Below are 26,742 nucleotides of genomic sequence, written 5' to 3' on the forward strand. Positions count from 1 at the left end.
TGGAGGAATTGCAGCCAGGTGGTCAAAGGTTAGTACAAGGATAGAGGAGCAACACACCCAAAAGATGTGTAGTGCAGCCTTGAGTAGGGCTGAAGGCAGCACAGAGCTGAGGGTGTGTTGTTCCCAAGAGGCAGGAGGGAAATCAGGAAGAATGTGAAATGCATCAATTTGGGAAGGCTGCAGACAAGGTTATGAGTTGCACAGGGCAAAGAGAGGTGGAGAGGGAACATGCATAAAAACTCTAGCCAAGAGTGAGTCACTGTAAGCCATCAGTTTCATTTCAGTCTAAATGTTTCATTTCATTTGGGTGGTGGGGTGAGGGGTGTTGTGTTGTGTTTAAAACAACCACAAGTAGATTAAGTGTTCATAAACCGCATAACAGCCAAAAAAAAAGGCCTAAGTGCCACAAAGTAACATACTATCCAAAATCTTTCTTTTCCGACAGTATGTGACAAATTCTAAAAAGTTACAGACTATTTGTTTCTTTATAATAGGCTAGGCTAAATATAGGCTACCATCTGGGCCTGCACGGTGGCAGGAAAAAGACGCAGAGATGTAAGACACTGTCTCTACCTTACAATGATTTCGGTACACCAAACGTAGATTTGCGCTCTGGAGTTCGGCTGATAAACTCTGCCATGAGACCCTGAATATCCAGATCATCCAAAATGTCTTTGTGGATGTGAAGCAGTGCCATGTGTGAAAGTCTACTCTGAGTGATAGTGCTACGGAGCCAGGTTTTCAGGCGGCGAAGAGCTGAGAAAGACCCTTCGGAGCCAGCCGTAGACACTGGTAAACAGAGGCACAAGTGGATCAGCTGTTCCACCTCGGTGAAAAGCCCTCTTGTTTGTGGATGTAGAGCTGATACAATAATTACTAAAATTAACCCTCTCTTCATCCCACACCCCAAACATGACATACAAAATGTTGTGGAACAGAAACAACAACCAGAGATATTTATAAGCTATCGTTTTATTGTCATCGCAGTTTATCAACAGGGGGTGCTGCAGCACCAACAGGGGTTGCTGCAGCACCTGCAGCACCCCTAGTTCCCGTGCCTCTGATGGCATGGCCTTGGGTGGTTGAGGTGAGGAAAGCAAGGTCATGTAGCGTTGAATAGAGGAATTATGATAGTCACAATTATGTAAGCAATGCTTTGAGCCTGACTTTAAAAATAGAAACTGTGGGTGATTCCTTAAGATAGGTAGACAGACCACAGACCACTCTGTGAGAGGAGGGAAGTTAAGGAGAAAGACCTACCTATCTGCAAGCTCAGCTGGAGCAAAGGGCCCAGACAGTCAGCGCAAGTATGAAGTGATTCATTATATGAGGGAACAAGTGTGTAATGATGTGTTTTGCCCTGGTTCCAAGCAGGGTTTTGGCAGCAGTTCTGGATGAGTTATCAGTGTAATATTAAGGGTGGTCATGGTGCACCCAAACAAAACAGTAGCAGTAGTGTCTTCTGTTTGCGACAAAATTGTTATTCAATTTGTCACCATCATGTAATCATTACTTCAGAAGTCATAGTGTGGGGAAGAACATGAGTTCAGTTGGTTCATGCTCTTGTTATTTCAGGCAAACATCATGGGCATTTAAAAGTTGCTCCATTTTTGAGGAATGAAGCCTATTATTATTGTTGGACAACAGAACTACATCAGTGAACGTACAACCAATGATTCAAAGGTTTCACCTGTGTAAAGATATTTGAATTATATGACAGCTGGGGGAGTTTGCTCTGAATTTTAGAGCAGTCTCTTTCACCAACAATTTCTAACCATTGTTGAGACCTTGGCAACAAGCTGCCACACCCCAATGATATAATATAATAATACTAATATGTCAAGATGTCCCCTCCAGTTCCCATTTTAAAGTAATTTAGAAGTCAATCACTTTGTATGCCCAGCCATTATGACCCCCTCCTCCACATCCTGAGCATGAGTGTGTGTATTTCAGGCCTGTGTGTGGTGAATTTTAACAGAGTGTTGAGTGCAATTTCCCCACTGGGGATCAATAAAAAGTATAAAATTTAAATTAAAATAAATTAAATTTTACATGCGCTAAAATTACACTTCCTCCTGCATTTGCAGAAAATGTAGCCAGTAAATATACATCACTATTGCAAATTATTTAAATATTAACAGAAGTCGCAGGTTAGGGGGTTGCGTGTATGGAAGAAACATGATATTCTCAGACACCAAATTGAGTTTAACTTTGTTACTTGAATAGCCATTTACTGGGCTGATTTAGGGTATTACTACATTCATTTGAGAGAGATCACTGAGAGGCAGCCCTCATTCACAATGACACTGAGTTACAAAGACACAGAAAACAACACAGAGAAGGAAGCAACACCATCATAAGAACATAGAAAGCCACTAAAACTTTTCCGAAAAGGAAAAACAATGTGATAAACAGATCAGGACAACCAGGATGCATATATGGTATTCATCCAGCTTCCTGAGAGGCAACTGAGTAGCAAAAGCAGGCTTAGAGTTGACAGCAGGTCGAGAGGCAAAGAGAGCCAGGGGAGGCTCAATGAGGACAGTGGGGCAGACCTGTGTCCAGTTACCCTCTCCTTATATCTGTAGTTGGCCAGCTGGGAGGGACTAGAAGCTTGAATATTAGCCAAAGAATTGACAGTGTGCCTACGTTACTATGGTGGTGAGCAAGAGTGTTACCTGGAAGCCATCTATCTATGAAGACTGATCACTTTATTCCTGAAATAGAAATTATCTGTGTTAGCGTAGGTGGTACATAATATCATTAAGCACACAATGCACTATATTTTGGTGAGGATGTGCCAAATACAACTGACAGAAAGAGAATCACATCCTCAAAGGAGTAAATAGCAGAAAGTAGGAAATGTACTGTAACAGAAAAAAAGGAAATACACTGCATTTATGGGAGCATTACAATCAACAATTAACACCTTTCTATTAGGGCTGAAGTTTTAGACTACATTCATGTTAGCAAAGTGTACCTGATAAACTGACAACTGTGTATAATAGTGGACAATATTTGTTATAGGATAACCATGTTTCCTATGTAAAATCTGACTCGGAACTATAATAACCATAACTGTCATATAAATGTAGTTTAGTACAAGGTAATGTATTTCCCTCTCAATGGTGTTAGAGTATATGTGCAAAGTAGTATGAAATTAAACTTTAATTTGTAATTAACAGATTTATTGGCTACGTGGGGAGATCAAAAAGCTGTAAACTCCTTCATCATGACCATATTACCTTTCCAGCTAATATGGCAAAGATGTTGGAGTTAAAGCTGCCTTCTGTTGATGAAAACCAAAACAGTGAGTCAAAAGATGCTGAAACTCTCTGTTGATCTGAGGGGAACTGCAGTCAGCTAATAATGGTGCGTTCCAGTTAAACTGGGAAGTTGGAATTTCCAAGTTCCCAGTCGGAAATGTCAACTGGAACGACCCCTGAAGTCGGATTTCCCACTTAAAAAGTCAGGAGAACCGAGCATCAACAGTAGTGAAGGCTGTATGAATATACTTTTTCTTAGCACTTCTGTCTTATTTGTGTGTCAGTAAATCAGTTGTACTCATAGTACTGTCCATCCTCTACCTGTGGATATGTTGCTATGGTGTTTGTACGTGCAAAATACCACATAAGTTGTTATCAAATGGTTTACTAACAGTTGCTAACCTGGCTAGAGTTCCCCTACCCCATTAAATATAATGGTTTTCTGACTTGTTATCGGAGCATGTTCATCTCGCATGTGACGTAATTCCCAATTCCGACCTCCGACTTTCTGAGGTAAATGGAACGCAGCACAAGTGTCTGTGAGGTCGTCACTATGAGCGACGCCTTTTACATAGGCTACATGCAGTCATTTGATCTATTGTTAATATAAAAATATTGACTGTAACAGATTAAAAAACAATGGGGTGGCTTTAAATTTATAAACCATTACACTTATATTGAAAGTTACATGTTTACCTTGATAACGGCAATATACAGTATGTTGTCAAAGCATCAGCTCTTTGTACACACACCATCTCATGTGATCAGCAGATAATTCTTCATGTGTGTTTAAGAAGTATAAAAGCTCTGCCATGTTCACAGAAGGGGCAGGTTTACAAGGTTACATTGTAATGTCTATATGCCAGGCCATTCTCTCATCTGATATGTTCCTGTTGCTGCTGTTAGAAGCCCAAATCACGCTATCATTGTGTATACAGGGCCAGCCAGGTCCATCATTAATAGTGCTCTCATCATTCTGTCCGCCATGATTTCCATCCAAGGTTTTGTTATCAGTGAACCCATATCAAACTGTGTCTGTCTTGTTGGGACATGTAGCAGAAGATTTGCTACTAAGCACACTGTCTGTTAGCTGTTGCCTGTTGGCCATCAGAAAACACCACAACCTTGACATTAATGCTTTAATGAGCACAGTAATTGAGTGCCTTTCTCATTTCCTGACAGCTACAATACAAAGCTCATGGTGGGGAGACACAAGAGATACAGAAGGAGGAAGATAAGAGGGTGAAAGAAAAAAGCTTATGGAAAATAAAAAAAACTAAAGGTAGGAGAAAGAGATAGGAGTGAGTGAGGAGGATAAGACACGGGGGGAAGGAAATAAGTAAGGCGAGTAAAGTGTGGGGTAGGATGAGGAGAGGATCAGAGGTAGAGGACAGTGAGGAGAGAGATTGCATTCGCTCATCATCCCAGTGGACCTGCCTGTGCTCCGAGGTTGACAGTACTGAGAGCTTCTGTCCTTCAGCCTTCCCATGTGCCTGTGGCATTATTTCCTACTTACCATAGAGGGCCAGGCATTCAACACTACAAATCACATTCTTTTTTAAAAATTACTTTAGAAATAATAATGCCTGCCATGAAATTCACATCTACCTTTCTGCTGAAGTGGCTCAGCAGCAATACTGATACGAAGATATGCTTTTATTTCTAGTGTCCATGTTCATTGGAAACCTGGTGCTCCTGAACATAATAATCATTTTGATCACTATCATATTTTACTTTTTTTTTTCTTTTTACAGCAAATACCAATGCATTCCCAAGAGCCATACCCTTACCGTGGCTAAATATCCTGATAGTACTTATGAGAAGAACCATAAACAGCTGTGAAGGCTCTTCCCTATTTATATAGCAGAAACCTTTTATTGGAGAGTCACTGAATCTGATCACAAACTGATACGGTTCACCATCCCTTCTCCAACCCCACGCCCCCACCTCCTCAGAGAAATCACCTTCCGCAACCTTAAATCTATCGATCCCCACCATCTCTCTGACCTGCTCTCCACCACTCTCCACCTGAACTCAACCCTCACCTCACCTGATCTCACAAACCACTTCAACTCCACCTTGTCTACCTCCCTCAACACTCTGGCCCCCCTCAAAACAAAAACTGTCACTTTTAACACCTCTTCACCCTGGTACACACCTGCACTCCGGAAAATGAAACAAACTGGCTGCCAACTTGAACATCTGACAAAAAAAACATCTCTCACAGTCCACCATGAAGCCTATAAACTCCACCCCAGTGCCTACAAAGACGTCCTCATTGCTGCCAAATCTGCCTACCTCTCCACCATCCTCACCAACCCCTGTCAAAACCCCAGAACCCTCTTCTCCACAATAAACAACCTCATCAAGCCTCGGACCAACACCCTCCCTACCTTTACTCCGGATCTCTGCAACTCATTCCTCCACTTTTTTGCTGACAAAATCAACATCATTTACCAATCTCTATCCTCTCCCAGTGTCTGACCTCCCAGTATCTATTCCAGCATCTACCACGGCCCCTCTTCTCCCCATACCTCCTGACCTGCCAACCCCCTCCACACTGCCTCCTCTCCCAGTTTGACTCGGTCACCCCTCCTGAAATCTCTAAACTCATCAGCTCTTCCAAACCCACTACCTGCTCCCTTGACTCACTCCCTACTCCACTCCTGAAGTCCTGCCTCCCCGTCCTATGCCCCTACCTCACTAACCTCTTCAACTCCTCACTGTCCCTTGGAAATGTCCCCTCTGCCTTCAAAACTGCTGCTGTCACCCCAATCCTTAAAAAACCTGGTCTGGATCCCTCCTCCCTCAACAACTACCGCCCAATATCCAACCTCCCCTTTCTGTCTAAAACCCTGGAATGTATAGTCGCCTCACAACTACAAACCCATCTTCATCTAAAACCCCCCACTCCTTCAATGACCGACACCTAGCCAACGACCTGAACGAGTACTACTGTCGATTTGAAAGACAAAAGGACAGTCCTGACACCATCCCCCACGACACCTCCCTACAGCTACAGCCACTGTGCATCACCTCCACCTCGCCCACCTCAGCAGGGTCCTGGGCCCCCCCACCAATGCCCTCTTTAAAGGTCCCCTCCACCTCCACCCCCCCTCCCACCTCAGTGACGACTCTCTCCATTCACGAGGGGGACGTCAACAGACTCTTTAGGAGACAGAATCCCAGGAAAGCTGCTGGACCGGATGCTGTCTCCCCATCCAGCTTGAAGCACTGCGCTGACCAGCTGTCTCCAGTGTTCACAGACATTTTTAACACCTCACTGGAGACATGTCACGTGCCAGCCTGCTTCAAGACCTCAACTTTTTTTTGTGGCCAAGGGCCACAGGACTTAATGACTTCAGACCCGTCGCCCTGACCTCTGTGGTTATGAAGTCCTTTGAGCGCCTTGTGCTTTCACACCTCAAAGCCATCACCGACCCCCTCCTGGACCCCCTGCAGTTTGCCTACAGAGCCAATAGGTCTGTAGACGATGCAGTCAATTTGGCCCTCCACTACATCCTCCGGCACCTGGACTCCGCAGGAACCTACGCCAGGATCCTGTTTGTGGACTTCAGCTCTGCCTTCAATACCATCATCCCGGCTCTACTTCAGGAGAAACTCTCCCAGCTTGGTGTGCCTGACTCCACCTGCAGGTGGATCACTGACTCGTCTCCGACTCACAGACCATCAGCACCGGATCCCCCCAGGGCTGTGTTCTTTCTCCTCTGCTCTTCTCCCTGTACACCAACAGCTGCACCTCCAGTCACCAGTCCGTCAAGCTTCTGAAGTTTGCGGACGACACCTCCCTCATCGGACTCATCTCTGATGGAGACGAGTCCGCCTACAGGTGGGAGGCTGACCACCTGGTGACCTGGTGCAAGCAAAACAACCTAGAGCTCAACGCTCTAAAGACAGTGGAGATGGTTGTGGACTTCAGAAAGAACCCAGCCTCACCTGCCCCCATCACCCTCTGTGGCTCCACAATTGACACTGTGGAGTCTTTCCGCTTCCTGGGAACTACCATCTCCCAAGACCTCAAGTGCGGCAGCTGAAGAAATTCAACCTGCCAAAGACAATGATGGTGCACTTCTACACAGCCATCATTGAGTCCATCCTCACATCCTCCATCACCATCTGGTACGCTGCTGCCACTGCCAAGGACAAGGGCAGGCTGCAGCGTGTCATTCGGTCAGCTGAGAAGGTGATTGGCTGCAATCTGCCACCGCTCCAGGACCTATACGCCACCAGGACTCTGAAGCGTGCTGGAAAGATTGTGGCTGACCCCTCCCACCCCGGACACAAGCTCTTTGAGACACTCCCCTCTGGCAGGAGGATGAGGTCCATCAGGACCAAAACCTCACGCCACATAAACAGTTTTCCTCCGCCACTAGCCTTATTAACAAGGCCCCGAATCCATCCTGACTCTCTCCACACCCCACTGTAAATACTCTGTACCTACTGTACCTACTCTGTACCTACTCTGTACCTACTCTGCTGTAGCGTTCCTTTTTACTACTGTTTAACTTATTTTACTATTTATTTAATTTTATTTTATCGTTATTAATACATACTGTGTGTATATGTTTATACTTATATTGTTTATATTCTTTTTATCCTTCTTATATTTGTATGTGTGACATGCTCCAACAACACCATGACAAATTCCTCGTATGTGCAACGTACTTGGCAATAAAGCCCTTTCTGATTCTGATTCTGATTCTGATGCCAATAACCAATTTGAACCTCTCCAATCTGGTTTTCGCTCCCCTCCACAGCACAGAAACCGCTCTCCTCAAAGTTCTCAACAACCTCCTCACCTCTGCTGACACCGGCTCCCTCAACATCCTTATCCTCCTCGACCTGAGTGCAGCCTTCGATACCGTAAGCCATAACATCCTGCTCACCAGACTCAAAGACCTCGGTATCGAAGGTACTGCACTCAGCTGGCTCTGCTCCTACCTTTCCAACAGATCCCACTTCATCTAATGCAAATGTGTTTTAAAGAAACCACCTCAAACATTACATCAAGGTTTCTGCTTTCTTCTAATTTCCTCACCACAATAAAACATTAAACAAATAGTTGCCTTTCCAGTTACACCGTCTGAGGCAGTAAAGGCAGATTTTACATGATCACACCTTAAAGTAGCTCTTTTTTTACTGGATATACAGTACATACCTACTACTGTATATTACAGTTATATTTGATATGTTGAGGAAAACCTAGGTTTCCCTCCAAGTTGTATTTAGCCCATGAAAAATAGTTGCAGCCAGGGACGGATTATCATGACCACGGGCCCTGGACACAAAATCGGAATGGGCCCCCCTTCATCCCCTACCCACACACACACACACACACAAGTAATAGCCTACACATCCACTATCGCAAAGAGCGCACAGTGCTTTACAGCGCATCACAGGGAAACACACAGTCTAATAGGGTACAGATATGTATACAAACCAATACATTAAACGTGGTGGATTACCATTTTGAAAAAGTGTGAAAACATATATCCTACCTACAATATATCAAGGTTGATAATGAATGTAACAGCCATTCTCGTGGTGCCACTTGTCCATTAGGCAATCGGCTGCCCAACATGTCATTATTAAACGAGCAAACTCAAACACCTATTCCACAGTCTCTTGCTGATGCGGGGTATTGTTGTGAAACCAAGAGGCCCCTCTTTCAATGAGAATCGTTTTTTACTTTGGATATATTTCACCACATTGCAGGATCCGTAACTCTCCGTCTCACACCTAGAGTCGTCATCAGCCCCCCTCTAATATAGGCCTGTAGTCTGGTTAAAGAAACTGTAACCTCTGGGCATGTTGTCTGAACAAACTGACAGGTCAGTGGAAAGCCAGGCCTGAGCTGTTTTAAGTGGACAGCTCCTTGGAGCAGACAAGTTCATTAAAGCAATAAGCGCAACTTTTTTTTAATTTTTTTTTTTTTTCACGCACTCGAGGCTGCAGCTGCAGTCCCCTGGGGTCCCAACTGAGATGTCTTTGCAAAAAGTAATTTGTTTGTTTAAGGGGGAGGGGGGTTGCGGTCACTGTGGTTGTCACATTTTTAGCCATTGCTGTGGAGTAAAGTTTGTTAGCCCTCGGGGCCCCCTCACGGCTGGGGGCCCCAAGCTGTCGCCTGGTTTGCCTGTTGACAAGCGGTGGCTCTGATCATACCGTGAATGAATTCTTGGCGTCGCACAATGATAGTAATATGTCTGTTTCTTTCTGCTTTCTTTGTGTTGGAATTTTAAATTCAGTGGATTTATGAGGACTATGGTTAACTGCTCCTCAGATCTCTGCATGGTAAATTGAGACAGCTAGCTAGACTTTCTGTCCAATCTGAGTTCTCTCTCGCACGACTATTTTGCAGCAGCTCTGTAGCGCCGCCAATGACGATTGTGATTGGTTTAAAGAAATGCCAAAAAAACAGATCAGGTTTTTCTCCCATCCCGGAATTCCACATGGAGTAGCCAGAGCCTCCTCCGCTTCACAGCTTGTGGATGGTCTGGCAAAGCAAGACTAATTCAAACCTGATTTCAATACACCTCCATTATTTGTATGATGATAAATTAAAAGTGTGATCGGTGACCGCCACCTTTTTTACCTCAACATATTTGCTTTCCATAAAAAATAATTAACTTCAGTCCTCATTCATTCAAAGACACAACTGATTGTTTTTCCACTCGCCATGCAACATGAAGAATGGCAAACATAAAGGTTTTCATCAAATTTAAAATTACCAGCAAACACAGAGGGAAAAAGGTTTTATAAGAGGTGGCAGTTGCAGGTTGGACTGCTAATTTCTGCCTACTCCAGTGCTAGTCGATAATTGTGTGGTTGTTTACATGAACAATGTGATTTCAACTCATTAATATTAGGGTCGGGGATATGTACACCCTCAATGAAAAAGACAAACTATTCAGATGATCAATCAAAATGTGTATGTTTCTGTCACTTGTGTTTATTTGTATGTATTTTTCTTTTTGCCCTCAGGGCGTTTGTTTGATATTGTCACCCCACAGGTGGGACCTGTCATGTTTCATTATTTAATCCAGAAGGTGAAATTTACACATGTCAACAAAATTTTGGGGGGAAAACTTACCCTGGAACCAAATCAAAACAGAAGAGGGTTAATTGCTTGAACTGTGGTTGTTTGTTTACTTGGAGAATGGAGTCAGAGGCCTACGCTTACACAGAATTGACAGGCAGTGCTAAAAATAGGAAAATGTGTGGTAACTCAAATGAGAGACTATACATGATGCTATGAATATGGAGTGTAGTTGTGTGACGGTGGTGTAATTACTATGGATTAATTAAGATAGATGTCGGCTTCATGCACATTTCCTAACCCCACATAACATTCCTGACTCCTGTCTACTGACAATAGTTCAGTCTGTCAGTGCAGCCACACGAATAAGGGAAGGGAGGCAGATTTCCCAGGGGACTGTGCCACCTCCTGCTTCCTGCTACCTTACATGATCTGAGATGAATGTCCACTATGAAAAGGGAATACCCTGCCTTCACTTTATAAACTGTATAGGAAGTGAGATTGCACGGACAGATTGTGCCGAAGATTCATATTTAGTGTTGGCTGAACTTCAGAATGCATTTTTGCACAGGACAAGGATTGTACATTTTGCCCCTTGTTTCTTAAGCCGCCTACACATGATCCGCAGCAAAACCGTGAGGTAGGGCACAGAGCAGAGAGGCAAAGCACAGCGCAGGAACGTTCTGGCATTGGTTGTGCCTTGAAAGGTCAGTGGCAACTAGGTCAAAGTTGACAATTTGAATTTTGAGTGCAGTGCACAGCGGCAATTCGGAGCGGTGTGCCACGCCATGGGTAGCATTCCGCCTAGTTGGGCGGCAGCGCTCTCCCCATAGGAAAACAATGGAACAGCCAGCGCAGCAAACTTTTACCGCGTATGATGTGTAGGCGGCTTTAAGGTGTGTTCATACAGAACCGGAGGGAATTTTAGACATGGTTCAACTGCATATAAAGTCAATGGAAAAAAGTGGATGTGAATGGAAACAAATACGCCCAGATGGGACAAACTGAGGCTAATTGAAAATGTTTCAACATAAAAACCAACTGTACGCTACATGCTAAGCACCAAATGGCAGACAGACACAGGTAGAGACTATCTGGTGAACACAGTGGAGCATTTAGTTGCTAGAGCCAGATATTTCCTTCAGGAGTTGGTATAGACCAAAACCAGAGCTAAAATAATTGAATATTGTACCTAAATTCATTAGGTGGACAGAAACATGACTCAAAATTGTTGCTCCGTAACTGCTGGATGTGTAAATAAGCATTTGTTTGCTAAAATGTTTGCCATATCAACATGAAAGGTGATGATATTTAGTGATATACGTAGTGATAGTGTGTTCACAGCTTGTTCACAGTTATTGCAGGTTTAAACTACAGTTGTGAGGAAAGTATCGCTTCACAGCCAGTGTGGACAGGAAGACTGATTACAGCAACCGATAACTCTCTCAACGCACATATGGCATATGAGTGTTATATTAAGGCAAAGGCCAATCCAAACCTATCTTTTAAGCACAGAATGTGTCACCAGTGTTTATAGCTCAACAGCAATAGAAAACCAGTTGTCTCATAGTTTTCATTCTATTTGAAGTCAGACTAATTTGTCATGCCTCGTGAAGCTTTGAATTGATTAGGACTGTGACCGTAGCCCTAGAATCATAGTTTCATGACAGAATTTGGAAGTAAAGAGATTGATAATGCACAAGAGTAATACATCACATGAGCTGTGCATTGTGTAAGTGAACAAATAAAAAGGTAAATGGGTCAGTGAGTGTGTGTGTTTGAGTGTGGCGCTATGCATCCATTCTCAGGCCAGACTGTCTGACTCAGCCGCCTGTCAGCAGGACGAGGCAGATGGGAGACATAAAACGCTCTATGCCTTGACAAGGTAGTCTGTCAAAGTTAGGGAGAACAGTCACAGGGGTAATGTTTTGACAAGGCATTAAATGTCTCCTTCGCAGACGTCCTGTATGTCATTCCATGAGATTGATGTACAGATACAGATGGCTGTATAATACATGCCTATGGGGATTCTGCATGCTTATGTCTTGACTTTTGTTATCCTCTGGCCCAGATTTAACTCGGCTAATGATTAGCCTTAGCCGTGTCACTCCGAATCTCAAACGTCGCTGTATAATTGAGTGATTAAAATGCGATTAGGAATGACTTTCAACAATACATTTAACATGTGTATCGCTTCATTCCTGTCATGAGGTGTTGCTTGATGCCTACATTATTTTTAATGTCTTCTTTACAGACTGTATTTAATAAATTATGTCCAGTTTTACATGTCATCTTGGGCCATTAGTTGCCTTTTTGGAGTTCAATGTACTAAACAGTGTTTCGTGAGACCATGACTTGTCCCTTCTCCTCTCTCCTGCCGTTTTCTTTCACCCCACTGTCCTGGGCTTTCAAAGTTCAGACATCTCAATTCAGGGTGAAACAATTATATCCAGTCTTTGCCACAGGGCATGCCCTGAGCACCAACAGACCTTTTACCCTGTATCTATCTAAATGATCTGTTTAGTTACCAGTATTTATTTTTTTCTGAAATCTTTCAAATGACTGGACACCACCTGGGGCTATGCCTGAAGAAATTAGTTGCAGTGCAGTGTGTGGATGTGTTTACATTTCTACTATAATGCTCTAAAATAGGTGATTACTTACATTGCATAGAGAATCTGTGGTAACCCAACTTGCAACGTAACCAGAGCTTGCTGCTGATACCGCAGTTACTAGAGCTAACACAGCTCTAAAAATAAATAGTTGACTGTCGACAGCGTGTGCAGTATGTCATGATTATTTAAGGTTTGAGCCATGATAATTTTTTACAGAACATCAGATTTAAAGGATCCATTCTTGTCTGACAGTGTTGAAAGAATTATAGACAATGTCATATACTAAATATGTTGTCATGTTGACATGCTACGTTACAATATTTAGGTAGGCTACTGGAAGATCTAATGATTGCTAATTCACATTAAACACAGCTGAGGCTGTTAGGAATGTCAAACATTTGTCAGGTATTTGGTCAAAAACCAAAATACTGGACAAAAAAAAAATCTTGACCTGATAATGGCTCTCACAAAGTTATTACACTTCATCCTGAAAAGGACATAAATGCCTGCTCCTAATTCCATGGCAAACCATTTAGTTGTCAAGACATTTTACTAAACACTCAAAACTGTCAACACAATTGTGATGCTAGAGAAAAAGGCTTTATCTCCTTGGGACCATTCGTGTGTATACAGAATGCCATATGTAGCAAATTCATCCAATTGTTGTTGAGATATTTCAGTCTAGACCAAAGTGGGCAGGCCAACATCCCTAAAGCAACATTGCTAATGTGGCCAAACATTTATCTAGCTATAACATGAGTGATCCAATCACAAATTTTTGAGCATGAGTTGTGGTGATTAAATACTATGTCAATAAATCAACAAATTAAAATAACTTAAAACACTGACATCATATACCAGATTCACACAGCTCCGTTTGTAGTAAGATAGCTCATGATCCATAAGGTCAGTATGTAACAAACAATTTTACTTTCTCCACAACATGGCTAAATACACTCCTCCCCTGTCATGCTATTCCCTCCTAATAGCTCAGAAACTCAAAAGTAGCATGTGTGTGGATTGCTCGTTTGGATTGTTTGGTTGATTAATTTGGTGCTCAAATATTTTGGACACCACAGCAATCATGAAATATTGCAGATTTGACATGCTGTTGTGCTGTGCTGCTTCATATTCATGTATTAACTAGGGGTATTGGCCAGGGAGAAAATGTTTCCCCTTCTCCGACAATATCCTGGAAGGACACCCTCAAGTCTCTACTTGATAACACCCAGGAGGGTGAGACAGACTGTGTAAAAATTTGATTACCTCTTCATCTTTTAGGGTAGGCATGCATAAGCATGTGTATGTAAACAACGCAGCTGTTACAACTCATTTCATTAAAGGACTGCAGAATCACCAAGCACACACAACACAGTGACAGTGTCCAGAAGCAGACCACATATTTATTACTCCAAAATAACATTCCCCTCCCCGAGCAATAGATTTAATACAGTTTTTCACATGCCAGTGTGTTTACTGGATATAAAATCAGGCCACATGCCAGTGACTACTGAGCAGCACACATACTGCCTTAAAAGCATTAGGCTAAGGTGATCTAATATTGTCTAAAATTGCATAAGCATTGGATGTTTATTTCTAAACAACTGAGATGAACTTGTGTTTTTTTATGGTTTTATGGCCTTCAACCTTTCTTCACCAGATGTAGTGCATAACAGGTATAATCTCGATGTTGTGGCAAATGTAGTCACTTCTCACCTGCTCCACGCCCTTATTCTTGAGACAGGCCTTGTCTGCAATACGGCCGAGAAAATTGAATCTGCCAGTCAACTGAAGCGCCACACTTATCTAATCCGACCTGCAATACAGGGCTATGCTCTATTGCCTTTGCATAACACCCACTCCATGTTTGTAACCCCATGCCCCAAGGTAGCACTGGCGTATTGTCATTTCACTTATTGTAAACCAAGGCCAGCTCCACCTCTAGCTACCCTTTTTCGTTCTCTGTTGCTTTCTGTTATTGTCAGGAGTTTTTCTCTGGGGCACCTATACTTAAGTTCACATTACTCAAATAATCACAAACGCTTACTATGTAAATGCACACATAGCCGATCACAGTGAACGAGGGGGAAAAGATACATAGAGTCACTGAGAATTCATCGTGTCAGGGACTAATGCATTTCTGCTTAAGTCAGCAGGGGAGATGTTAATGCTGCTGTGAGAATTAATGGAAGTATTGGCTTACAAACATTTGGTGATACATTATTGTGGCTCCGAGCGACCGGCTTCTCTAGGGTTGTTTTTCAATTGCAAAGGCCACAAGGGAGTTTGTACTTCCTGTTTTAATTAGACACTGAATAAGCAAATAGGAACTCAGATAAACTATGGGCTCTGTGGTCAGCTATTTCCACAGAATTAGATGATCCAAGTTTAAGTATTTATCATAAAACTAAGATGTGATTAATGATAGATGGTAATATGTAGTGATAAATAAATATATTCAAGAGGACTTTTTCTTTGAAAATGGAAATCATCTACCATGGCTACTTAGTTAAAACAAAATATTCTGCAAACCGGAAGCAACAACAGTTGCAAAGTGCTAAACAATAGTGGCTTTGTGTTTGTATGAGCAATATACAAGCATACAGTAACTGGATACTTTCCAAAGTTTCACCAAAGATACCACTGCAGAGGAAGTGGCCATTTTCTGAATGAAGTGGTAACAAACAATGGTTATTTTGGGGGGAGACAACCAAAACAAACATCCCATGCAACCCTTTCTGTTTTCATTTTCCTGTTATCATTTGTTGATGTCCAAAGGATAACTGGTCCATGGAAACATTGGCAATTGGACTCGTTTCAAACACAGGTACAGTGCTCTGTCTAGTCTGGTATGATATCAGATACACTGTTCCAAATTGGCACTCAGTCAGGTCCAAAAAAAAACAAACTACTGCCAGCTCAGTTGCAGCTGTCAACAATGTTCTGTTCTGTTGCCAGTGTGTTGACTGGTCCAGTGACTAACATCAAAAGGATCTGAGTGAATTCAATAGAAAGACAGCAGTGTGCAACAGTGTCATGATCTCACTGTGTGCAAAAGTCTCTCAACAGTGATGTTGACGCATTTCTTATTAACAGTTGTATGAGCCTGTAAATGATGCTAATGATCCTTTTTGACTGCTGGACACCAGTTACCTATTTAGGTAAACCAGAAACTTTAACTGCAATCCAATTGCAGGAATTTAGTTCTGTTGTGGTTATTATCCGCTTCATGCACGCTTCTGGGACGCTCTGTGGCGCAGCTGGTGGATTATCAAACATTGACTTGAATGGCCGTGATTGCTCACGGGGCACGCCACACGCCCGGAACGCAGCTCAGATGCGCCTGGTGGAAATTAGGTGTTAGCCGTAGTGCCTGTCCCCCAAAGTGTTCATTCATTCAGACAGCAAGCAAGTACACGTTAAAATAACCAAAAAACAATAACTGATCCTTACTGGCCATCAAATCTTTCTTGTGATTTTGATCCTAGTCGTCTTTGCAATATCCATTGATTGTGTTGCACAACAACCTGACATTTGGCAGAGTAATAATCAACAGTGGCAGCTAGTCACCTTATCTCCTCTATGTTTCTATTCCTCCTCTGTTCCTGCCCTGGAACCCCATGTTCTCTGTACTTGCTTACAGTGGTTCCAAAAGAGTTCTGGACTCCCTTTAAGCAGTGAGCGTGCCACTTGGCCGAGGGAGTCCAGCCTGAGATCCAGCGGATTGCGCCATGAATAGACTGTTCTCTTTGGGTGTAAACATGGATGGAGCAGTCAATGTTAAAAAAGCCAATGCTGTCAGTGCAACAGGTTGAACAGAAAACAACTGTGAAATGGTCACTTTCTACTTTGGATAAAGTATTTCGAGTATTTCAGAAATTTCAGCTTATGCTGCCATACCCCAAAACAACTTTTAGATTCCCTGTAGCATGGGCATTTGTATGCTAACATGCTGATACTGTACACACGCACACACACACACATGCACACGCCAACAAAATATGAAAACGAGTAGTGCACCTATAGCCCAGCTCTGAGATGGTGTTTAGGAGTGGTTGGTATTTAACTACTTTGGTGTAGAAAACCTCCTCCATGCTGGAATCCATGCTAGAGAGGTGCAGCCTACCTACAAAATGTACACCTCACTTGACTCCTCATTGATAACAACAACATCTGGTGTATTGGCAACCAGATGTAAGAAAGTACTAGGGTTACTATTGGAGTGCTGAAACATGGATGGTTTTACCTGAGAATGTTTGTACATTCTTACTGAGGGTGGAAAATGGTTTGGTATGTCTTTCATTATGAGGTCTACTATTCTGTCATGACGTGCTATGTACATTCCTTTGTAGGCATGATGTTGATGTTGGTGTAAGTCCATAAGAGTTCACCGGGCACCTGCAGATGTTAGCAGGTGGCTGTGACCACCATATGTGGCTATTTCCTTGATGGCAGTGAGAGGGTCAGTTATAATGTCTTCTGAGACGCTCACAGTCCCAGAGTCAGACCGCACCCACTCCAGTGACACTCCTGTTCGGATGCAGAGGTCATTCAGATCTAGTCAGTCTGACCAGACCCCAAAACCAGTAAAGTGGGTATGAAGTTTTCCGCTGTTTTTTCTTTTGAATCCTAGGAAGTGGGGCTCCGACTCCCTGGCCAATGGGACCTTGGGTCCAGGAACAGGGAGGATCAAGCCAGCTCCCTAACATCTTTGTCGTCACTGTTCAGCATGTTCAGAAGATGGGAAATCTGCATGCTGGTGTAGATCCACTCTATGTTTGGTACCCCCAGTCCCCCTTCCCACTGGGGGTGAAAGATAATGTCACGGGTGCTGTGTGTGTTGAGTCCAAACCATTTTTGCACTAAGCTCACTGTTTTGTTATTAATTTCACTTAGGACTTTCTGCTGGATGTGAGTGTTGGAGAACAGATGTTGCACTTTTGACAGTGCTACCTGTCTGATAGCCTCCCACTTCATAGTCAGAGGCAGTGGGCGCTGTCAATCAGGCCCAACCTGGATGTAAACTCGGACAAGATGGTGTTTACTTGCTCCTTCCGTTCTCCTGCAATGTTGATTTTGTGTCCAAGGTAGCTGTATGTCTCATGAAGGTAATATACACATATGGATTTTGATGCTATTGTGAACTCAGGACATGTATCAGTTTTTGAACGATACCATCGATTCCCTCCACTCCTCCTCTCGTACAGAACAGCACATTTTGTCTCCTTAATCTCCAGACCTGATCATTCCAGAAATTAATCTGTTCTGGTGAGCATGTTTGTAATTATACTCTCATCTCTGGAGGCTATCTGGACATCATCGGCATTGCCCTGTACTGGGTTGGGGGAGATGGCACAAGGGGGGGCACACTGACACATTCACTGGTTAATGGCACAATTAACTGCACTCCATGGACAGCCAGTCTTAATGCCTATTTGAAGTGGTGTTGGGTGAGTAAGCTGTTTTCCACAGATTACTTCGATAAAGGAGCCTCTGTACACATCTCTCACTATGTCAATGAACAGTTGAGGTAGTTGTATTTCCTCTAGTGATCTGATCATGACAGTGTGTTGTAGAGTCACTGCGATTGCAGGACTCATGCTTAAAGTCATTAATCCCTGTTTTAAGGCAAAACACATGTTCATTCATACCTTGCCTGTTGATATATGCCTTTTGCTTGGTTGATAGGATGTCAGCCTCCACCAGCCAAGGAAGGACTCTGTCCAGTATGCATTTAATGAATACCTTGTAGATGGTTGGGAGGAGGGATATATCCCTCCATGTTTATGGATCTTCAGTGATGCCCCGGCTGGCATCAAGCCGCCCTGAATCGGCTATGGCAGCTCCCCCTTAGCCCCGGCTGGCGTCCAGCCTCCCTGAACCTGCTATGACCGTTACCCCCGTGCCGGTCTCCAGCGCCCCTGAGACTGCCCCTGAGACCGCCCCTGAGACCGCCCCTGAGAGTTTGCCAGTCTCCGGCGCCCCTGAGACTACCCCTGAGACCTTCCCAGTGACTTAGCCGGTCTCCGGCGCCCCTGAGACCGCCCCTGTGACTTTGCCTCCCCGAGCTGCCCAGCGTCCCCAGTGTCCCCAGGCTCCCCAGTGTCCACGAGCTGTCCAGTGTCCCTGAGCCTTCTAGTGTCCCCGAGCCTTCTAGTGTCCCCAAGCTTTATAGTGTCCCCAGGCTGTCCTGTGTCCCCGAGCTGTCCAGTGTCCCAGAGTTCCAGCTGTGTAGCAGTCTCCGGCGCCCCTGAGACCGCTCCTGTGACTGTGCCGATCTCCAGTGTCCCTGAGACCGCCCCTGTGACTTTGCCGGTCTCCGGCGTCCCTGAGACTGCCCCAGTGACTATGCCCGTCTCCGGCACCCCAGAGACTCTGCCCTTGTCCTGCCCCCCAGAGACTTTGCCTTTGTCCTGCCCCCCAGAGACATTGTCTTTGTCGGTGGTCAGACCGACTCCTGCCCCCTGTGTGTTGTCGGCGGTCCGATCGACTCCTGCCTCCCGTGTCCTGCCGTCGGTCAGACCTACTCCTGCCCCTCGTGTCCTGCCGGTGGTCAAACCCACTCCTGCCCCTCGTGTTGTGCCGGCGGTCAGACCCACTCCTGCCCCTCGTGTCCTGTCGGCACCTCAGTCAACCTCTGTTCCCGTTGCCTGGTTGGCTGACCCCAGCTCAGCTGACCCGCCGCCTGACTCCAGTCCTGCTGACCCGCCGCCTGACTCCAGTCCTGCTGACCAGCTGCATGACTCCAGTCCTACTGACCCAGAGGGGCTCCACCTTGGCTGGCCTGCTCAGCCTCCAGAGGGGCGCTGCGTTATTATAATTCTGTTTCTGTTTTGTATATTGAGTTTGTATCATTCTGAGGATTGTTTATGTTTCGGTTTATTCTGTTTTGACTGTGTAGTATTCTGTGCTTTGTGTATATTCCTGTTTCCTGTTTTATTTTGATAGACTGTTGTCTTGTCTAGTTTTACTTCCTGTGTTTTCCCGCCTTTTTTTGATTACTCGCCCTCTCCTAATGTGTTTCACCTGTTGTACCACCTGTTCATTGTTTGCTCATCACCTCTTGTATTTAGCCTCTTTGTTCCCCTTGTCTCTTGTCAGATCATTTTGTGTTTCCTCCCTGTCTGTTTTGTGCCCTGTCAGCGTGTCTTAGCCTGGTGCCTTTGTTTTGGATTCTTCCCTGCGTTCTTTTGTTCCTGTAAGTTTTCCCTGTGAGTTTTTTCCCTGTGTTTTTTTCCAGCCTCTGTGCTGCCGTTTTTGGTTCAATAAATCCTCGAGTTCAAACCTTCTGCCTGCCTGCCTGCCTTCTCCCTGCGTTTGGGTCCACTATCTCCTGCTCCCCGTAACAATAATAGGCCTTTTCTTTTTATTCTTTTTTGGGCCGCGCCGGCCCATAAAAAACTGACAGCGGCCCATTGGTTAATTTTCTTTATTTGCACTGGCCTGACCCAAGCAGGAACCCCCTTCCCCACTCCCGGCCGTGAGACACGAGCTGTAATAGTTATGCTTATGCTGGAAGTTTAGCATCCACGTTAAAATGGACAATAGACCACCAAAGCGCAGTAGTCTATTGTCCAAGGGAGGTGCAGAGAAATTACGGGAGAAAAAGTTTAAAGGGATACTTCACCGATTAGCATTAAGCCTTGTATCAGTAGAAACCCGGTAGTATTTTCGAATGACCGTGCTTCCCTCTCTCATGTCCCCCTGAGACAAGAGATCGCTGTATTGTACGTCTGGAAAAAAGCCTCTGATGACGCAAAAATCGTCATTTAGCGTCATCAGAGGCATTTTTGCCCAGAGGCCATGGACTACAGCCAGCTAGTTCCGCATGTTTTCAACCCGCCCATAGGGGGTTGGACTGTCTTTACCTGATGCAGTCGTCATCTTAAGCTAAGCTAAACAGGCTCTCTCTTTTCAGAAGCAAACTTTTACAACAATTATGTGCATTCAAACTACCGCACATGTGTACCACTGGGATACATTGGTACAGATTGGAGAATATGCATGAACCGTTATTACAGACGGAATACTTGACACACTACGCAAGCTTCGCCTGCTACGGAGACCAGCACCTCAGCCTGGGGTGTCGCTCGATGCCGTTAGCTGGGGACCTCGAAAGCGGTGTGAAGGAGTTCGAACTAGGTGGAAAGCTAACGCTAGCCAGCCACCTGTCCCTTCCATCCTGTTTGCAAGTGTCCGCTCATTAGACAACAAACTGGACTACATCCAACTTCAACGAAACTCCCAACGCGAGTTCAGAGACTGCTGTGTTTTTTTGGAAATATGGCTGAACAACAGTGTACTGGACTGTGTTAACACGGATTGGCGCAGAAATGGGGTGCTTGTATCCAACTACTGCTCACCTCTGGTGGAGTTTGTGACTGTTAAATGCAGACCATTCTACGCGAATTCACGGCTGTGTTTATACTACATCCAACCAAGTGCTAATGCTACCAATGCGTTAGCTGAACTTTACGGAGCCTATAATGTGCGTGCACTAAATGTAGCCTGTTTCGTATGTTGTTTTTATATAATGTTGTTTTTATATATTTTAAAATGTGTAACACCACTTGAGCCACGGTGAACATTGTTTCGTGTATATGGTTGAAATGAAAACAAATTTGAGTTGACTTGACTGTCTCACTGTCTATTATGTCTGTAAATGGTAGGCGTGGCTTGGGAGTGGACTCGTAGGGAAGCGAAGCAAGTGCATTCTGGGAGTTGTTGTCTTTCATCCACATTAGCCAAAAATACATTTCTGGCTTTTCTCGGTCTAGAAGGCACCAACTTCTAAAAAAATTTCACATTTCTACTACATAAATTACCCAATTTAATATATATTCATCTTTCCAGCTGTGAAATATCCCTTGTCCGCCTGTAGAATCTACAGGCGGATGCATTAAAATGTGCCAAAATGTCTGACATGTTTGGGGCTGTAGTAGCTGCTTCAACATCAGCATTACATGAAGTAGAGGAAGGAGGAGAGGTGGCTGGCTATACAGAGAAGCAGAAACAACATCATGACAGGGACAAAGCCGAGGAGGAGGAGAGTGACCACGACAGGGCCATGGGAGCGAGTGAGGAAAAGATGGAAGAGAGAGTAGTTGACAACGTGGTAAGGAGTAGGCAAATTAACAGGGACTCTCAGGAAGGGAGGCTGTGTGTGTGTGTGTGTGTGTGTGTGTGTGTGTGTGTGTGTGTGTGTGTGTGTATGCGCACCTGTGCGTGCATGCATGCGTATGTGCGCACGCGCCTCATGTCATAACGACAACAAGCACGCATTCACAGATTTAGATAGGCCTACTTTTTTCATTGCTGGTTTTTGGAGTTCGCTGTGCAGTCGGCCCTATGTTGGGATATAGTTTGTACACCGTTAGCTGTACTTCATGGAGGGGAGGGGCAAGTGAGTGGTCTGCAGAATACAGAGCCTGTGTACCCCCCCCGAGCATGTGATTTATGAAGGGCGATGTACTAATGTACTAAGCCCGGGCACTGACTATTAAAAATAAATTAAAGTTGAGCGCACAAAATGGCTTGGAGTGCTCTCAGTAATTGAGTGCAGTGAATGAACTCTACTCACTAACCTCATGTTGTGTGTACAAATATGGGGTTTTGCTCACAAGTAGGCCTGCACGATTAATCGTTATAAAATCGCGATCTCGATTCACCACTGTTCGCGATTTAATTTTTAAATGACTTCAATTTGTTTTTTAACGTTTTTTTTTTTTTTGCCATTTTCGGCCTTTATTTTGATAGGACAGCTGAAGACAAGAAAGGCAAGCAGTTAAAGAGTGTGCTAAGAAATCATTCTGTTTTTGATACTGTACTTAAATTGAGAAACTATATAGAGACTGAAGCTGTAGCTGCAGCATGTTGATTGACATGTTTTAATTATGTAAAGACATGTTCAAGGAGTTCAGATAGAGACTGTATCAGGGCCATATTTAGTTCAATGTGTTATATGCCACTATTTTTAGTAGCCTACTGTACTTAAATGGCCAGTATGTACTTTATTTTCTTTATTCATTGAAGCCTCTATGTTTACAGGCTTGTGGTGATGCGCAATGTGCTATAGGTGCCAAAACAAATCTATGTTTGGTACTCCCAATTTGTTTTGTTTTGTCATGGTTCATGTGTGCAATAAACATTACACTTCGTGAGAAAAAAATCGTGGCGAAGAATCGTGATATCAATTCTAAGCAAAAAAATCGTGATTCATATTTTTCCCCGAATCGTGCTGACAAACTGCAATATTACTCACAAAGACAAAAATCCCTCTCACGGGAGAGATGTCACTGCACTCGCCCCGAGTACCCATAGGTATGGCACTGCAATTTCCTTGCTCGGGCTGTTCTCTTGCTCACACTCAAGCTGTCACTCATGCTTGTGTCATGCCACAGAGAATGGCCACTGAAAGAGGAAATGGGGATGAAAACAGTGAGTAAGACGCCAAAACAGGTGGATGTGGAGCGGCAACTAATCAAATTGCAGAGGGAAGAGAAAAAAGTCATCACTTCTTCTGGCAACAATCAATAACCTGCACAATCTCAAAACACAAGTGCACACATTTTATGCCATTCTCAGACCTCAGCATCAGTTTTCAAACAACATAAATATCATTCCTGAGGCCAAAAGGCTTCAGGTCAAAGGAAAAACACTGTCAATTGGGAAATGCTATACAGCTGAACATCAGGCCTCTGACAAAACAGCCTCAAGTGAGGCAGCAATGTCCTCACGCCCTCATGACTGTGTTGTGCTAGCTTCCTGTAATTAGAATAAAGAATAAATATGTTGGGCAACAGTTATTAACAGGTTATTTCTTCTTTCAGTGATAAGATTAGATTAGGAATTTAATAATTATATTACAGTTACTGATCCCAGTAAAGCCTCAAACACAACGAAAGCGATAATTGACGCGCCTCAACTGATGCTGTTATGGCGCACTGCAGGCATCAGATTTGAAGTGCCAACACCACAGAACCAGCAGTATTAGAAATAGAGTATAGCATAGTATAGAAAAATATGTATCTATCTAGACAAAGGTATGTATATTACAGATAGCCCTTGTTGCATTAGACTTTCTACATTAATGGAGAGGGTCGTAAAACTTCCTTCATAATAGAGCCAATTCTTTTTTTAGATACATTTTTTATTAGCACCATTTATCATTCAGACATACAGAACAAACTCCACAATGTATGACAGTCAGTGTCAAATGGTGCATACAACAGAAAAACACAAACTGCACAAAAACAAAAACCCTCGCCCACCCCCTTTGTGAAGCTATTAAGACATGTATTTTTTGCATTCATTCATATTTCATTCATACTTTTAATTAATTAATTAATTAATATAGGCTACATAATTAGTGTACTGTTCTCGCTGAGGTGTAGCAACTCCTACTAAACAGTGAGCTAAACTCTCTATTCATGAACATGAAGTCCTGAATTCTTTGTATGCAGATTTATTTTCTTCACATTGTGCTGAATCCATACATGAGATGAGTGATGAGAGAAGAGAGCATGAAACTAGGAAACAAACAGCAAAATATGGTAATTAGCTAAGCCAACTAGCTTTCATGAACATTACTTTTACAGCATGAAATCAATATGCTTAAAAGTTAACTTAGTCAGAACAAAGATTATATACATACAAGCGATGCTTCTGCTGGGAGTCAACGGGCAGGAGGCATTTTCCCTGGCGCAATGACCGTCTGCATTTTTTAACCAGTCTGCCATTTCTAATGCGTTTCTAACGTGGTGAATTCTAACGTGATCTTCTACTTCCGGTTTTAGCTCAGTAAACAAACGTCAAAATAAGAGTCTGCATGAAACTGAAAGTATGCCAATTAAATGCATACAAATTTAACTTAAATGCCTGAAGGGCAGAACACTCCCCGTTTGACCTTAAAGGTCACTATTAACTATCAAATGTCTCTGAACCTTCAGTCTTCGGGCAGAAGAAGAACTACTTCTGACACGGGTCTCAAGAACACCTTCGCAGAACCTTGGTCCGATGTCCTGAGTGCCACCTTCCTCAATTTGCTGTCTCTCCCAGGGAAGACAGCTGTGATCCTCGCCATAGGCCACGCGTTACGTGCAGCTTGACTGTCCTTCAGGAGCACGATGTCCCCTTCTTTGAGATCCTGTTGGGCATCTCTCCATTTCCGGCGGGCTTGCAGAGTGGGGAGGAACTCCTGGCGCCACCGACGCCAGAATCTGTCAGCAAGAGCTTGAACTTGTTTCCATTGACTGCTGAGAAGATCCTTATCTGTGAAGTCTCCGTGCGGTGGGGTAACTCCAACCTTCTGGGTAAGTATCATTGCAGGAGACAATATGAACGGTGACTCTGGGTCAGTAGAGGCTGGAATGAGAGGTCTGGCATTGATTATTGCAGTCACTTCCATTATGAGTATGCACAAGACGTCATGGGTAAGTTGGATGTTCTCTCGGAGCAGGATTGCATTGAGGATGCGCCTTGATAGGCCTATCATACGTTCCCATGATCCTCCCATATGGGACGCATGAGGAGGATTAAACACCCATGAGCACCCCTGTTGACTCAAGAAGTTCTGCACTGTGCTGTCAGGTTGTTGTTGGCTTAGTCCCAGTTCTTTTGCAGCGGTTACAAAGTTTGTTTCCGCAGTCCGATCTTATCTGCTTCGCAGGTCCCCGTATGGCAAAGAAACGTCTCAATGCATTAATGCAACTGGACGTGTCTAGGGAGTCGATGATCTCGATGTGCACGGCACGGGAGCTCATGCAGCAGAAGAGCATCGCCCATCTTTTGCTTTGGGCCTGTCCACCTTGTGTACGCCTAGAGACGATTTGCCATGGTCCAAACACATCCAGTCCTACATAGGTGAAGGGTGGGCATGTGTGCAAGCATTCTGGAGGCTAAGTCTGCCATGAGTTGTTCCTCTGTTCTTCGGCGTAACTTTCGGCACACTACACAGTTGTGCAAGACAGAGGATATAAGTCGTTTTCCACCTATGACCCAGAAGCCCGCTGCTCTCAGGGCCCCTTCGGTGAGGTGGCGGCCTTGATGCTTTACCTTTTCATGATACTGTCGCACCAACAGCAAAGAAACATGGCTGGTCTTGGGCAAGATGATTGGGTTTTTTTCCTGAGTACTCAAGTCAGCGTGTTTTAATCTGCCACCAACACAAATCAGATCACCTTCAAGAACAGGTCTGAGCTTGTGAAGGGAACTGTCCTTGGTTACAGTTTGTCCGAGCACAAGAGCTGTGAGCTCTTTTGCGAAGACATCTTCCTTTGCGACTCTGATAATGATGTGTCTTGCCTGAGACAACTTATCCAGAGTGCGTGGGAGGTTGCAGTGGTGCCATCCTTTACATTCACTGGACTTGTTGTGTCTGTAAGTGCTGGCTATATGGATGAGTAGGGCAATAGCCCTGGTGAGGGAGCGCATGCATGAAAAGCGCTGTAACCGCGTGGCGGTAAGGCCTCGGTTTTGGGTCTGAGTAAGAAAACTACTCACTTCAGGTCGTATTTCCATGTCTGATTCTGGGTTAACAAGTTCAAACGTCCGGCTTGTATCTGTGTCAGATGGATTTGGTTTGTGCAAAAAAGCTGGTCCAGTGAACCACATAGTCTTTGTCAGTTGGGATGCAGGAACTGACCTGGATGCGTGGTCAGCCGGGTTGTCCTCTGTGTTGACGTAGAACCATTGGTTAGGTCTTGTGGACTGACGAATTCGTCGGATTGTGAACGTAGACGTAGAAGCGTTTTGTCTGATTGTGAATATATCCAAGCACGACCTTGCTATCACAATAGAACTTGAT

At 44.1% G+C, this 26,742-nt stretch overlaps 1 long non-coding RNA gene across 1 annotated transcript; it reads left to right on the forward strand.

Moving 5' to 3' along the window:
* The first annotated feature begins 1,953 nt into the window (after positions 1-1,953).
* LOC118495451 lies at positions 1,954-17,035 on the forward strand. The gene is made up of 3 exons (XR_004897880.1): positions 1,954-1,964; positions 3,559-3,560; positions 16,954-17,035. It is a non-coding gene; the product is annotated as an uncharacterized LOC118495451 (long non-coding RNA).
* The last annotated feature ends 9,707 nt before the right edge of the window (positions 17,036-26,742 follow it).

The sequence above is a fragment of the Sander lucioperca genome, chromosome 7, assembly GCF_008315115.2.
Source record: "Sander lucioperca isolate FBNREF2018 chromosome 7, SLUC_FBN_1.2, whole genome shotgun sequence".
NCBI lineage: Eukaryota > Metazoa > Chordata > Actinopteri > Perciformes > Percidae > Sander > Sander lucioperca.